Source organism: Oenanthe melanoleuca, chromosome 7 (genome assembly GCF_029582105.1).
Source record: "Oenanthe melanoleuca isolate GR-GAL-2019-014 chromosome 7, OMel1.0, whole genome shotgun sequence".
In the NCBI taxonomy this organism is placed as follows: Eukaryota; Metazoa; Chordata; class Aves; order Passeriformes; family Muscicapidae; genus Oenanthe; species Oenanthe melanoleuca.
The window spans coordinates 15236068-15250420 of NC_079341.1; the positions used below are offsets into that span (position 1 = coordinate 15236068).

Sequence of the window (14353 nt, forward strand, 5' to 3'; positions counted from 1 at the left end):
TAGCTCCTCCTGTCTCAGGAGGCTCAAGGAGGACACTGCTTGCACCCTTCAAGCTGCAGGACAGAGATATTAGAGACTCACAGATCCTTGCTGCACTTGTGCATCCATGATGTTTGCCAATAAAACAAGCATTTTTTTAGGACTTGGTACTACACATAAAAGCAGGAATACAGGAGGATGCCCAAAATCAATAAATGCATGCTGTAAACTATCAAATTATTTTAAAAGCCCTTTTGTTCTCATATCAAACAGACATTTCATAAAATATACTAGCACCAAAATGAACAGCATTCTCTAGACATTCTGTACAGACATAGAGTCAAGAGAAACAGCATTTGCAGTCTCTTTTACTTAGACTAAAGGGTGGCCTAAATGAACACTGAGTTAAAGATAACAAAAAGACCTGCAGCAGTAAGCAGCTGAATATAAATCTGATTGTTTCAATTACTGTCATCATGATTTCTCAGAAGGAAGCAGCTCAACCTGCAATTCTGTTAGAACTGATTCCCAGCCTGAACAAGGGGCATTTATTATGCTGGGTGTACAGTCAAGCTCAAGACAGGATACTAAAAATTTTCTTTCATGACGACATCAGACTTCATGCACGTAACAAAAATCCCTCAGTTGCCAGGATTCCATCCACACCTCCTGCTGTTAACAACCACCCTAAGATTTATCTGTGATCTTGGCTCAGCTGAGATGTGCTGGCTGACACAAACTCCAGTCAAACAGAGTTCATTAAGTATTCCTCCTCCCTCTGCTCACTGACTTTGACAAATCAGGAAGCACTGTTCCCACTCAGAGTTTCTTATTCCCATGTAAGATGCTGACAAATCTGGATTTTCCAGAACAGGCTCCATAAAATATGGGCAGAATTCTAGTGACGAACTTGCATGAATAAAACTGGTGACCAAACTACAAATGTCCTCTTTTCTCTTTTCAGGAGTCACACCTTTATGAAACAGAATATTTAGGCACCACCCAAAGCAGAAAAAGGAACAGAAGGGTTCACTTCATATTTTGCTTGCAATGAAAACCTAAGTGTAGAATCACAGAATGGTTTGGGTAGAAAGGGACCTTAAAGATCATTTAGTTCCTACCCTCTGCCATGGGCTGGGACACCTTCCACTAGACCTGACAGGGCTGCTCAGAGCCCCATCCAAACTGGCCTTGAACTCCTCCAGGGCTGGGGCATCCTCAGCTTCCCTGGGCATCCTGTGCCAGTGCCTCACCACCCTCACAGTGAAGGATTTCTTCCTTAAATCCCACCTTAACCTACCCTTTATCAGTTTAAAGCCATCACTCCTTGTCCTGCCCTGTAAAGAGACTCTCTTCAGGCAAGGACAGGTGCAGTGAAGTTTCCCTGGAGCCTTCTCTTCTCCAGGCTGAACGAGCCCAACTCTCTCAGCCTGTCTCACAGAAGCTGTGCTCCAACCCTCACAGTTTGTCTTAGAGGTTTTTCTGAGCTTCTAATGCCATACAAGTCATGGTTTGAAGTTCAGCATCTCCTTTTTAAGCTTCCTGTTGCCTCCTGATTTCTACTGAAAAATCTCCTAATGTTGTCTGGCAGCAACATCCAGGCACAAGAATAGTCCTGAAAGTAATACTTTATGCAAGATTAATGCCAAAAGTATAAACAATAAATGTTACTATATTAAATGCCATAAAAGATACCATAAAGATAGAAATAGAGATGAAATTTCTCCCTCTGCTCCATGTTAACATTCCCAAATTATAAACTCAGTATTTGTAAATTCACTAGAATAAAAAGCATTGATTCTGAGTCATCTATCATTTAGACAATGAAAATATAATGTGATACAGATAAATGTTATCCCAAAAAGATTTTTTATCACCAGTCATAACACTTTCATTATCATAAATAAATATATCTTGAGCAAGTTATACCAAAAAATTGAATTAGAGCATCCAAGTTCTATTCAAAAAGAGACTTAGAGTTCTTCCATTCAAACTACTCATTAATGTGTACATTGCCTCAGAATGAACAAAGATACTGAACTCTACCACTTTTTTATTTTAAGGCACTTTAGCACAATGTCATACCTCAGCATAGTACAGTATTTTGTTACTCTTGACATTTGTTCTATCTCAGTACTGACTTTCAACTTCTGTTGCAATTTCTTTTTCTTCCTTGAGAGGAGAAATCACTCCAGCTGTAAGGACAACAGTAATTTTCTTAAGTAATTCAGTTAATTTTTCAACATTCTTCAGTCTTTCACAATAGCTGGTAAGTCAGCATTTAGCCAAATATGTGTCAGTAACCTCAGCCAAGATGCCCATTTACACAGAAGAGAAACTCCCCTGCTGTATGCAATACCTGTTCCAAAATTAATCAACACCAGAAAATAGCAGTAAAATAATTCTTGAAAGACTACCAAGCAAATACACTAAGGAAGTAAAAAGGACTTGTAAGGTTAATTGCATTACTGCTACATGGTGACACCTGACAAATAAGTTTTGGGACAGCTTCCCAACTATAAAAATTCTAAAAGGCAGCTTAAAAAGGAGGGGGCGAAAGCACTGTAAATATTCAGTTGGAAATTGCAATGTTCTGGAAAGAAAACTTCAAATTCATCCTTATTTTCTCTGATTTTTTACAAGCATCCTGAAACAGGAAAACTGCATCTATTTTAAAAAGCAGGGCTTTGCCCATGCATTTGGAAAACTTAAGAAGGTTGTTTTCCTTTTCTTTTTTACTCTCTACAGATCCAGGGCAGTGGTCTCCACTTCCCCATCACTCCAGTCAGACCCTCAAAAGACAAATGTAGAGTAGATGTCTACAATGGAAGTTTGAAATCTACAGTCCATTTCCTTCAATTATTTATCTTTTAGCCATTGAAATTATTTGCAAAATGCCTATTCGTGTAATATTTTCATTTATAAAAATTAAATAGGAGAGCAGACCCTCCAAAGCACCAGTACTTAACACTGATAAACATCAGTGATTACAAAGATAACATGGGCCAGCACATTTCCAAGTAAGAAAAAAATCTGACCCATGATAGGGATCATTTTCAGTTTCCTACAAAGTTTAATTTCCTCAGATAAAACATTCACCCTCTCAGTTGAACAAAGGTTTTTAGAACACACCACAGTTGCATCATTATTTGATTATTTAACTCATAAGCACAAGCAATGGTTGGAAATGAGAATGACAAGCACTAAGTACATGCTATACAAAACACAAAGATAAATTAAAACCAGCTGTCTGGGAAGCTCACAGAAGTCTGAGAAGACTGGAAGCTTCACACGTCCTCATTTATCTTTTAATGGAAAAATTTGACATTAGCTGAAAAAAATATTGATTTTCTGTGCTGTTACCTGTGGGTAACTAAAGATTTTAAATCCATTTTTGCAGCATACCAAGATTGCTTAAAAAGAAAAATTTCAGAGAGGTCTGCCTGAATTACTTTCTGGGTCCCACAACACATACAGACATTTATTTCTGTTCAGACTTGTCCTCCTAAATGAGACACCTGCATTCGGAAGTTGCACCATTACATTTAAATCTGTTTCAGCGTGGTTGAGATGTATAACCCACCTTGACAGGAACACCAACCTAAAGTGCAAAAATATTTCACTTGCTGCCATTAAGAAGTGGCACCTTGCACTGCTTCTAGGCATAAGAACTGGTAGGAAAATAACCAATTTTCCTTGGTGTGCTTACACTGTGACTATCCAGGCCTTTTGTACGCCAAGGTTTTTTTTCCTTTTATACCCCCAGCCCCTGGCACTATCCCCAGGGATCTGAGGAGAGGCTCAGGCATGGCAGCTGGAGGGAACAGGCATGGAGCATCACCAGCCTGGCCAGGGGACATGCCTGTGTGGCCAGGAGGAGCAGGGAGCCTGGAATTCCAAGGGCAGTGAATGAATGGCTGGGACAGGACCTGTGGAGGACAGACAGAATGATAAAGAGGGCAAGAGCTGTGGAAGATGTGTCAGTGCTGGAAAGCCAGAAGTGATGACACACTCCTGTGCATTGGGCTGTAGTAACTATGTCAAGATGGACACAACTGGCACCAACACCTGACTTTTATTAAAACTTTTCATGGCTTCTCTCAAGGAACTTCTCTCAGGCAGCTCCACACAGCTCTGACTCCTTCCCTCTGCAAGTTTCCTTTTCCTTCTGCATGACTGGCTAACCCCAACCTGTCCCTTTCCCAGCCACCTAACCCTGTCTGTGCCTCACACAGCATCTTCTGCCCTTGTCTGTCCCTTGCACAGCCACATGTCCCTTCCTCCTCCCAGCACAGCCAGCAGCTCCACCCCAAGCTGCAGCACACTCTGGGTCTCAGGCTCCAACTCCAGCTGTGCCTTGTGGCCAGCTGGATCTTTTGTAACCCCATCCTCACTGGGCAGGCCAGGCTGTGCCCACTGCTCAGCAATCAGCACAGCTCTAATTCACTGGGAAAGATTGCCCCCTGCACTATCCCATGAACTATTCTTCTACATTTGGCTTTAAAAAATTAGTTTCAAAATAAATTTTTACACATTACATTTCTTTATAAGAAACTAGATTTCACCTACAAATAGATTTAGCCAAAGTTGGTGGTTTTCTCAGTGTTATATCACACAGCTATGACACATTTTTCATGGCAAACTATCCAAGAATAAGCCAAGAAAGCAGAACTATGTGTTCCTCAAGATATCTGCAGCCTAAAGAGCAGTTTGTTTCTACTAGTTTTCAAATTGGGAATGCTGCCATAGATGTTGAAGTATAAAATCTCTGAAGCTGCCATTCTCCTCACAAGCACACTCAGTGTTTCTCAGCACTCAGTGCAGTGCCCACACCCAGACAGAGCAGAACACAAAACAAAAACACAGTTTTTAAACTATGTTCATTACCTTTGAACTTATGCAATGGAATAAAAAAATAAAACTTCTTTGTTATGAGAGACTGCCCTCTTTCTAGAGAGAGCTATGGGCCTATTAAACACCAATAAAACCTCAATAGTTGGGGTTGACTGTACATGAAACCCCTTCACCTGATGTCAGCCAGCACACTTCTGTTCCCCTTAGGAGAAATTCACCATGTCTATCAAGTTATTATCTACCTACATTTTACACAGCATTATTCCTTACTCCAGCTTTGAAATTATTTTTACTGATTTACTATTAAAAAAAATGTGAAAAAGAATGAAGAACACGTAGAAGATTCTAAAGTCAATGGATTTATATTTTAAAAAAAGAATTCTGTTTAACTTTAAAATAATGCAAATAGTCAGTAATATACAGAATAGTAAAGAGATACAGCACAGATTTATGACTGGCATTTGACCAGCTTTATGCAAAATGATTGAGATGATGTGCCCACAAAGTTAAGAAGAGAGCATAAAAATCTGAAAACACTGAATAAATATTTTAAAATGCTGATGAACATTGAGGGGGAAATCTAATAATGAGTATATCAGAAGGTAATTACACCAGAAATAAGGTGGCAGGGAATCAGAGTATCTCCATGCCTTTGCACCACAAGCTGGCAGCCAAGGGCCAGCACAGCTCTGGGCTGGGCAGGCAGCAGGAATCAGAGCTGGAGGCAACAATCCATCCATCCATCCATCCATCCATCCATCCATCCATCCATCCATCCATCCATCCATCCATCCCTGCCCTCCTACAGTGTGTTAACAGCTTGAGTAACATCCCAACTCTCAGAATGTGCACATGCCAGAGAGGACAAGTGGGTATTTGGGTCTGTGAAGGTCACACAGCTGGGAGGAAAATGAGGCACTCAGGAGGGCACAGAACATCAGGAGAACTATGAGCAGCACTCTGTCACACAGCCTCTGCAGAACTGGTCCAGGCATCTCAGCTGGAAACCTAAAACCCAAGGGTATTAATATCACAGCTTTAGGAAAGGCCACATGATTACAGCAGGGCTGTCTCAGCCAAACCTACCCTTTGTAGATTAATGTTACATTGTTTTGGCCACAACATTATGAAAACACAGAGAAACTGGTGAACAGGAATTCATTAATTTTAAAGGCAAAAAATCTGACACTCTCTCCTCTTCCTAATTCCAGAAAATTTAAATCTGTAGCAGGCAGACAGACACCCAGAGCAGCTGTTATGGAAAGGGTAGGAGCATGAACCCAAGCTGCCATGTCACTGCTGCATTTCAGAGCATCTGCAGATCCAACCACAGTCTTTGCATCACCAGAAATGGAAATTAAAAAGCATATCATAGATTACTTCTGAAGCTGTTTCCTTCCCTTAAACTCACAGAGACTGCACAACCATGTGGAGCTACTGGAGAGTCCTGTTTGTTGGTCAGCTGGGCTGATTCTAATCCTCATTTCTGACTTGGTTTGAGACCTTCTCCAATAATCCTCAATCCATATCAAAAGAAAGAACCATTATTATATTAACTAGAGACAGAAGCCACTCTTTATTGATTGTATGCTCTGTCACAAAACAGTATTTATGGTGACTGGGCAAGAGACAGTTTGCAGCTACTAAAGAAAACACCTTGTTTGAGTTTTTTAAAGATTATTTTGCATAGCAAATAGTAATTGCATTGCATTGCATGTCACTGAATTGCATACTGAAAATTGACCATGGGCTTTGTATGTAGGCTACCAATTATTAGAAGAACCAAGAAAAGCCTGCTCAGTGGAACAGCATATAATTTACATTTAGCTTTCCACAGCATATTTGCACACCCACACAATATAGGTCACAGCTAAAGAGAACTCTTTTTTTCCCTTCAGTCAGAGAATGCAATATTTTTGCCCATGATTATGTCACCCAAGAATATAACACCAGGCAGCAACTGTGACCTGCCTATCCTTCCTAGAAGTTACACACAGACAGACTTGTCAGGCACAAGTAAATGTGGAAAGACAACTTATATTTTAACTGACAGGAAGAGGGGGGGGAAGGATATGGATTTTAGCACTCTTCAACCATTACAATAAAGAAAAAGAATCGGTCTGGCTAGACAGACTCATCCTCTGACTGCTCTACAGCTCTATTTCAAATCATTCCTGTCCTTCTGTTTTTGGAAAGCACCTTGTGAAGCTTATTCTCCAGAAACAGAATAAACTCCAGAAACACAGACTTAACCAGAAAAGCAACACAATTACTTACCAGAGGGATGTCTATGTCACATTGGGGTCAGAGAAACTTCAAGATGACTCAACACCAACTGCTGCTGTTCCAGATCTCAGCAAGCTGTTTTATGTTGAAGCTTCTTCCTTTTAACTAAGTATCATTTCCACCATTAGCCAGCACCTTCTCACCCAGCTGACCCACTCCACTCTGAAAGAAACATTTGTCACTAAACTAACCACTCCAGCTTCCCATTTTCAAGATGAAAGTCCCTTTATCTGGTCCATTTCTTGCCATTTCTGTAGCTCTCCATCAGTGATCCTGCCTTTCCATTTTCCCTACATCTATCCTTACCAGGTGACAACACAGCTAACTGGCTCCCTAAACAGCAACTTATAAAAGAAAATAAGTTGCTCTCCACCATTTTCCATGAGAAAAAAATGAATTAAATAATGTTTTATCTTGTGGCTAAAATCTCAAAAATCACAATCTAAGAAGATGAGCCACAATCTCTCTGGGTTAATTTCTCTCCTATAGCACTGCCATTTCTTTCCAAACAAGGTGAAATTTAATTTTCAAAGGCAGAAGGGAAGAAACAGCTACAAGATCAAAAGGGTGTCAGGCATCCCTGAGAAGGTCAGCTATAAAAATCCTAATAAAGTAGAAGTGGGAGCAAGGGTGCACTTGCAGTCCCACTGCAGGTGCAGGCTGACTAAATGCAGAATAGGACTAAAGGCAGAAGGAAGAAGAATCATCACCCTGGAACCATTCCTGTAGGTTCTAAACAGAAACTTCCCTTGACCCAAATTCCATTTAGCATCACCTTATCCATTGGGTAATGGGTTTGTCACAGGGGAAGAGGTTGGGGTGGCAACAAGAATTGAGAGACACCACTGCATCACCTAATCTGAATAAAATAAAGTCATGTTACATTAAGCAGGATGAGTGTGGCATTTGTATCCCAGCTTGTCTATTCCATGATATAAAAAAATCAAGATCTGGGTGACCCTGCCAGAAGAGACCCTGAGGAACAGAGCACTCACTCCAGCTGCTCAGTGTGTCCCAGTCCTGGCCAGCAGCCTGGACCTCACACCAAGCTGCTCCCTCCCAAGTGGCAGAGGCACATGCATGGCCCTTGCCATGCTCTCCCACACCTGGGGCTACTGCTTTAATTCCTCTTTTATTTATTATTTAGCCCTTTCTCATTTAAACTGTGAGCATGAGCTGTGAAAGTCTCACCAATTCCACTGCCCATATCTAAGGTCAATTAGCAGTCACCACCGAGGTTTCTGTAACTCTGAGGTCTCCCACTGCAAACATTTTACAGGAAGCAGGAAGTCAGGAACTGCTACAGAACAGTCTTTCTGCTGTTTTTCATTGTCCAGGATGGATCTGCTGCTGGGCAGATGCAGCCAAGGCCTCCTCTGCCTGAGCAGGCAGGCTCCACTCACCCCATGGCACAGACCCTTCCTTGGGCAGCCTGAGCTTGTTAGATTTTCTGCTGAGAAATGTTTCAGTTCATCATCTCAAAAAGTGTATCACATTCCAAGATAAGGTTTCTTGAAATCGACCTTTAGATTGTTTTTAGACAAATGTTACCTACTTTGGGTTGACTTGTTTTCACAACAAAGCAATCCCAGTTCCATGCCCTACTGCACACGTGTAAGGGATCCAATGAGACATTTTAACACCTCTCATCCTTCACTCCTTGAATTGGGAATAGCACAGGCTCTAGAAAAGCCTCATACCAACAGAACAGCATTTGCATTACAGAGTGGGACTACATTAGATACCACAGATCTGTTGATCCAGCCTTTTAAGTAGAGAATCCAAAAGTGCCTTTGCATCTCTGCTAGAAACATGCAAACCAATAGGGACTAAACATGATTTTTGTGATTTTCACAAATTTCATACGAACTGAAAAGTTTTGAGGGGTTTATGTAGTTTATAGGCTAGAAGCATTTCCCTCTCTCAATTTCCACTGAAAAAAAAAGGAAAAATAAAACTATTTTAGCAGAGTTATGAATGCAAGTAGTCAGATCACACTGTGAAAGATTATAACCAAGACTGCTATCTGCTAAATTCTGAGTAGATTCAACTCACCCATCTTATTCTCAGTATATCAAAATAAGGGGGAAAAGATACACTGGAATGGGAGGAGGGTCTAAATTCAAAAAATGTGAAATATTTGACTGAGGAACATAGAACCTTTTAAATATGCCAAGGGAATGGATTTTGTCATAAACACAGATATCATCCTCCAGCAAAAGGAAGACAGCAAGAAAACCATTTTTCACAGAGAGAGATTGGATTTTTGGTAGAAAACCTAATCTTCAAATCTAGCATGACACCTGCTAATTAAAATTCTTAGAATTCTATATTAAATTCACTATCAACTAGAGACTTCTTTCTTTACACCTCAAACTAATGCATCCATTATCTCCTTTAAGAGAAGTGCTCTCAACTAGTATTAAAACACATTCACCTTTAAGAAACTGGAAAAAAAAGAAAAGGAAATTATTTAAGTCAGTTTCAAAATTCTCTGCTACAATGAGGCATTTCTAAGAATGACTCTAAAGCTGTCCTAATTTAACCAAATTACAACTGCCATACATTCCAGATCCATCCTCTCACTCTTCTTTTATCTCCAACTTACACTTCCTACTCTTCCTTTAAAGCTTCTCTTTCTGAAGTTTTTGAAGGTAACAAGTAATGGCATACAATCTTCTTTGGTTTCTGGGTTGGTGGTGGAGGGGCTCACACTGAAACCATTTAACCAACCAGTCTGCAGATTTCTCAGAAAGACAAGCTTGGAAACTCACCATTTCCCTACCTGCTGCTACCACCCACAACTGTAAATAGCCCTCAGCACAGACTGACACATTTCACTTGGAACCAGATTTAAAACTATCTGGAAATTCCACAGGAGATATATATATATATATGCCAGAAAAATAATAATTCTGAGTTTCTCAGAACCATCTGTCTTTCACTGTTAATAGAAAATTAACTAATTTCTGGGTTTCACCTATAATGACAAAACAAAATTACAGAACAATTTAGACTGGGAGGAGCCTTTAGGCATCACTTGGACCAAATCTCATTTTAAAAAGGAAAAAACAGCAACAAAACCAACCCTACTTTTTCCTCACTTAACAATTGTCTCCAGTATTTTGGTACTGTTCACTTTTTCCCTCCCTTAATCTTAACAGTACAGAAGTTTCCCTAAAAGACACAAATTTGAATGCCTACACAGGGTAATTCTTGTGGTTCTCCCATTTTCCATAATTCACATTTAGCTGTTCTACCTTTCACTGATTTATCAGCTGTCAGCACCAAAAGGTTCTTCCATCCTTTTTAAACTCTTACAAGGAACAACCCCAAAAGAGAGACATTTACTAGAAACACCATTTACTAGGACAAATGCAGCACTGGCATTTAAAAAAACCCAAACTTTTAACTGCCTCCATGTCTGTATTCTAACTTATAAGAAAGAGCTGAAAGCTGTAGGTTTTATTTACAGCTCAGAAACCCTTGGTATGTCACATTTGTGGCAGCTGGAGTCTCCTTTTTAAGACCAAAGCCATATTTTAAATTTGCCAGAGATCCAACATCCCTCAAATGGCCTAAACATGTTTGCTTTCATTCGTGTACTGTACCTGCTGCTGCTTCCTTCAACACCTACAATGCTGACATGGCAAATTCAACACACAAACACATACACACACCCCCAAAAGAGTAAGCATTTACTTTAGTATTCCACTGTGAAGGATATTTTTAAATCTCGTTAAATTTAGCTTAAGAAAGAAACACAAGCCTGAAGGAAACTCTTGGAGAAATTCCTTTTTGAAGTCTAATTGCCCAGAGTAACATTTCCCATGGAAATTATCAACAGAAACCACTGCCTTTTCCCATGCCAGGAGAGTCAAAAGCTTCAAAACCATAAAACACCTGGGGGAAAAAAAAAAAAAAAAACCAAACAAAAAACAACTCCCAGAAATCCCTAGGAATTATTTGAATTGTCCGGAGAAAATACAGGAGCAACATACAAGTATTTGCTACCCTATGCAAGAGGCAGAGGGGCTAATTAAACCATTAGGACAGGCTCATTTTATACACACACACACATTAAAAATATAAACACACACATCTTCAGCAGCAAAGAGCTGGCAATTCCTTCCCATGTCCCACTGCAGGGGCAGCAGCTTCTCCAGCGTGGCACAGGCACAGAAGGCTGACTAAGAAATACAGCCCTGCTGAGACAAAGCCCCATGGTAAAGAAGCATAAATTCTCAGGGAAAAACCCATGCTGACATCACACATATTGGGAGAAACAAGAGCAAACTCATTCACCTCCATCACGCTAAGAAATCCATCAGTAGATTGTGGCTCAGCTGAAACCCAGGGGTACACACACACAATCACACACACAGCCACACACACACATGCCAGAGAACTGAAGGAAAAAGTGGTGTGAACACTCTGCTCTGTCTCCAGAGTGGATGGAGAAAGAAGTGGCAGAGGAGAGCAGTCTCATGTCTCCCACTATCTGCAATAGAGCAGGAGGCCAGGGACTGCCCTATTACACAAATCATGGAGCTTTAACTTTCCATAGCTGTGTAATAATGCCCAAATGGCTGCTCAGATGCACAGCAACTCTCACATCTGAGAGTAAAGTTGTGTTTTTGATGGCTCTATAACAACACAATTGAGCATATAAATACACAGAGTACAGCCCTTCAACACCACCCTTGGAAAAAAACCCCACACGTGTTCCTACAAGTGTTTGCATCACAGACATTTATGAATAAGCTCCCACAATGGGCCAAGAGTAAAAAATTTTCCAGCAATAAGCAAGGCTGCAGACAGGGCCCCCAAGAGCACAGCCTCAAGCGCTCTGGAGGACCTGGGAGTGCAAATAAATGGGAAGTGGAAGAATCATGCTTGATGAACTACAGTACAATAAAGAATACCTCTTTCAGCCTTCAGTAGCAAGGGGAAATGTTTAGGGAGTCTTCAGTAACAAACCCTCCAATATTGTTTTCCAGATATACATCCTGCCACGTGCTTGGAAAGAAAAGGTTGTTTAAATAGAAACCCTTTACAGTTTTCAAATAATCAGTATCATACACATCTCTGATAATTTTTCTAAGGTGGACCCAAAAGATAAAGTAGTCTCCTTGTGTAGTGTTTAAACAATAAGAAAATAAAACAGTATTTATGATATATACATAAAAATGCTTTATGTATATAAAGCATATAAGATCCATAACAACATCTGCTTAACCTCCAAAGGTCAAGGTCATGTCATTTACACCAAGATAAAAATGTCTAATTATAGTATCTTCAGCTGTATGGGCAAAGGCTGGTTATTAGAAAAAACTATTATAAACCAAACACAATTACACTGTAGAGAAACCATTAGATACTTGATGAGATTTTAATCTTTGAGCTGGTATCATTCTGTAAGTTAATCATCTAGAGAACAGAAAATCTGTTAGGAATGCAATTAAATGTACTAGTTCCATTAAAATTGAACTGATATAGTTAATTGTAGTCCTAAAATAGCAATTTCCTCACACCTTCACTGAGCAATTTTTTCATCTACTGAGTAATGGTCTATTTAAGGAACACTTTTCACTTAAACTCTCAAATAAGATTTGTGAATACTTTTGTTCTCTCACGCTACCCCATACAAGTTGCACTGACGTTTGCTATTCGACCTTGGCTTCCTCATTTGCTCTGAGAAGTCCAGCAGTCTTTTGTTTCAGCTCCTGTTAGTCCGTGGAACCTGCATTGCCGAAGCTTTCGGGAAGAAAATCACCGATGTATCCTCCCGGCACACGACAGCAATTAGAAACTGACACGAAATGACGAGCCAATGGCAAAACTCACGTCATACAGTCATTTTAAGCACCAGCGCTTCTAGCAAACACATGATTTCCAAACATCAGTTTTAATGAACCCATATATCTTCAAAGTACTTGGAAGGGACCGCAGCCTTGCTAGCAATTTGGGAATACAGGCCGTTCCTGCCTTTTTTGGAGAGAAACAGCATGAAAACAAAAAGGTATCCTAAGAGCGCATCAACTTGGCAATAGCTAATCTGCAACAGAACCTCACAGACCGCACAGTTTATTGGAGCGTTTTAAATTGCTCTGCAGGGAAGGGCGGAAAAATCACGGCTTGGGGAAGCCGGGGCTGGCAGCGGCGCATCTCCGTGCGCGGATGCCGTTACGTAACCCCGGCCCGGCCCCGGTCAGGATGCTCCGGCTGCGCCCCGGGGCCGCAGAGCCACGGCCGGGCCGGGCCCCAGCCCCAGCCCCAGCCCCAGCCCCGGCCCCGGCCCCGGCCCCGGCCCCAGCCCCAGCTCCAAGTACAGCCCCAGCCCCGGCCCCGCCGCGCCCCGGCCGCTCCCGCTCCCGCTCCCCCGGCGGCACCGGCACCGCGCAGCGCCCGCCGAGCCCGGCTCCGCCGCCCGAGCCGGGACTCCCGCACGGCCCGGCCCGGCCCGGCCCGGCCCCGCACCGCGCCCCGCTCAGCGCCCACCTCCTGGCCGGGATCCGCGGCGCATCCCCGCTGCGGCCCGGGAGGCTGCGCCCCGCCGCTCCCGCTCCCTCCCGCCGCAGCTCCCCGCCCGCCTGGCGGAGGGAAGGAGGGAGGGAAGGGAAGGAGGGAGGGGGCGGGCAGCAGCAGCAGCACCGCAGCCCCGCCGCGCCGCCCCCCGCCCCCGCCCGCCGGCCAAGGTGCCCTGCCCGGCCGTACCCACCTGCGGCGGGCGGCCCCGCTGGGCCCGGCCACGGGCTCAGGTGCCGGGCACAGGTACCGGGCTCGGGTGCCGGGCTCAGGAGGGGCTGGCCGCGCAGGGATGCTCAGCCCAGCGCGGCTGCGGCGCTCTGCGCAGAGCGGCGGGGCGGCGCCGGGCCGGGCTCGGCACCGGCACTCGGCACGGTACCGGGGCTGGGCACGGCACCGGGGCTCGGCACCGCACCGGGGCTCGGCACCGCACCGCACCTCGCCGTTCTCCCGCAGCCCGGGGCGGGCTGCTGCCGGCGTGCCGGAGAAACGGGGCAGCGGCGGGGACCGCGTTACGGGCTTCGGTCATGACATCAGGTCTGGAATTGAACGCGAAAGCACGTGGGCGACAGCGGGGCTGCGCTGGAGCGAGAGGCAGCTCCGTGCCAGGGGCGGGAGGATGTGTCAGACAAAGGGGCGCCGCCGAGGGACCGGGCTGCAGCCTAAGGGCCTTTCCCCAGCCAGGCTTGGTGACACAAGCACGACA

The 14353-nt window shown here is 43.3% G+C and overlaps 1 protein-coding gene across 1 annotated transcript in view; it reads right to left on the bottom strand.

The window, feature by feature from the left end:
- OSBPL6 (oxysterol binding protein like 6) overlaps positions 1–13707 on the bottom strand; it is a 95819-nt gene extending 82112 nt beyond the window's left edge. The window contains 1 exon segment of the mRNA XM_056495824.1: positions 13621–13707. The gene's annotated coding sequence lies outside the window, so the exon portion shown is untranslated.
- Between the last annotated feature and the right edge of the window lie 646 nt (positions 13708–14353).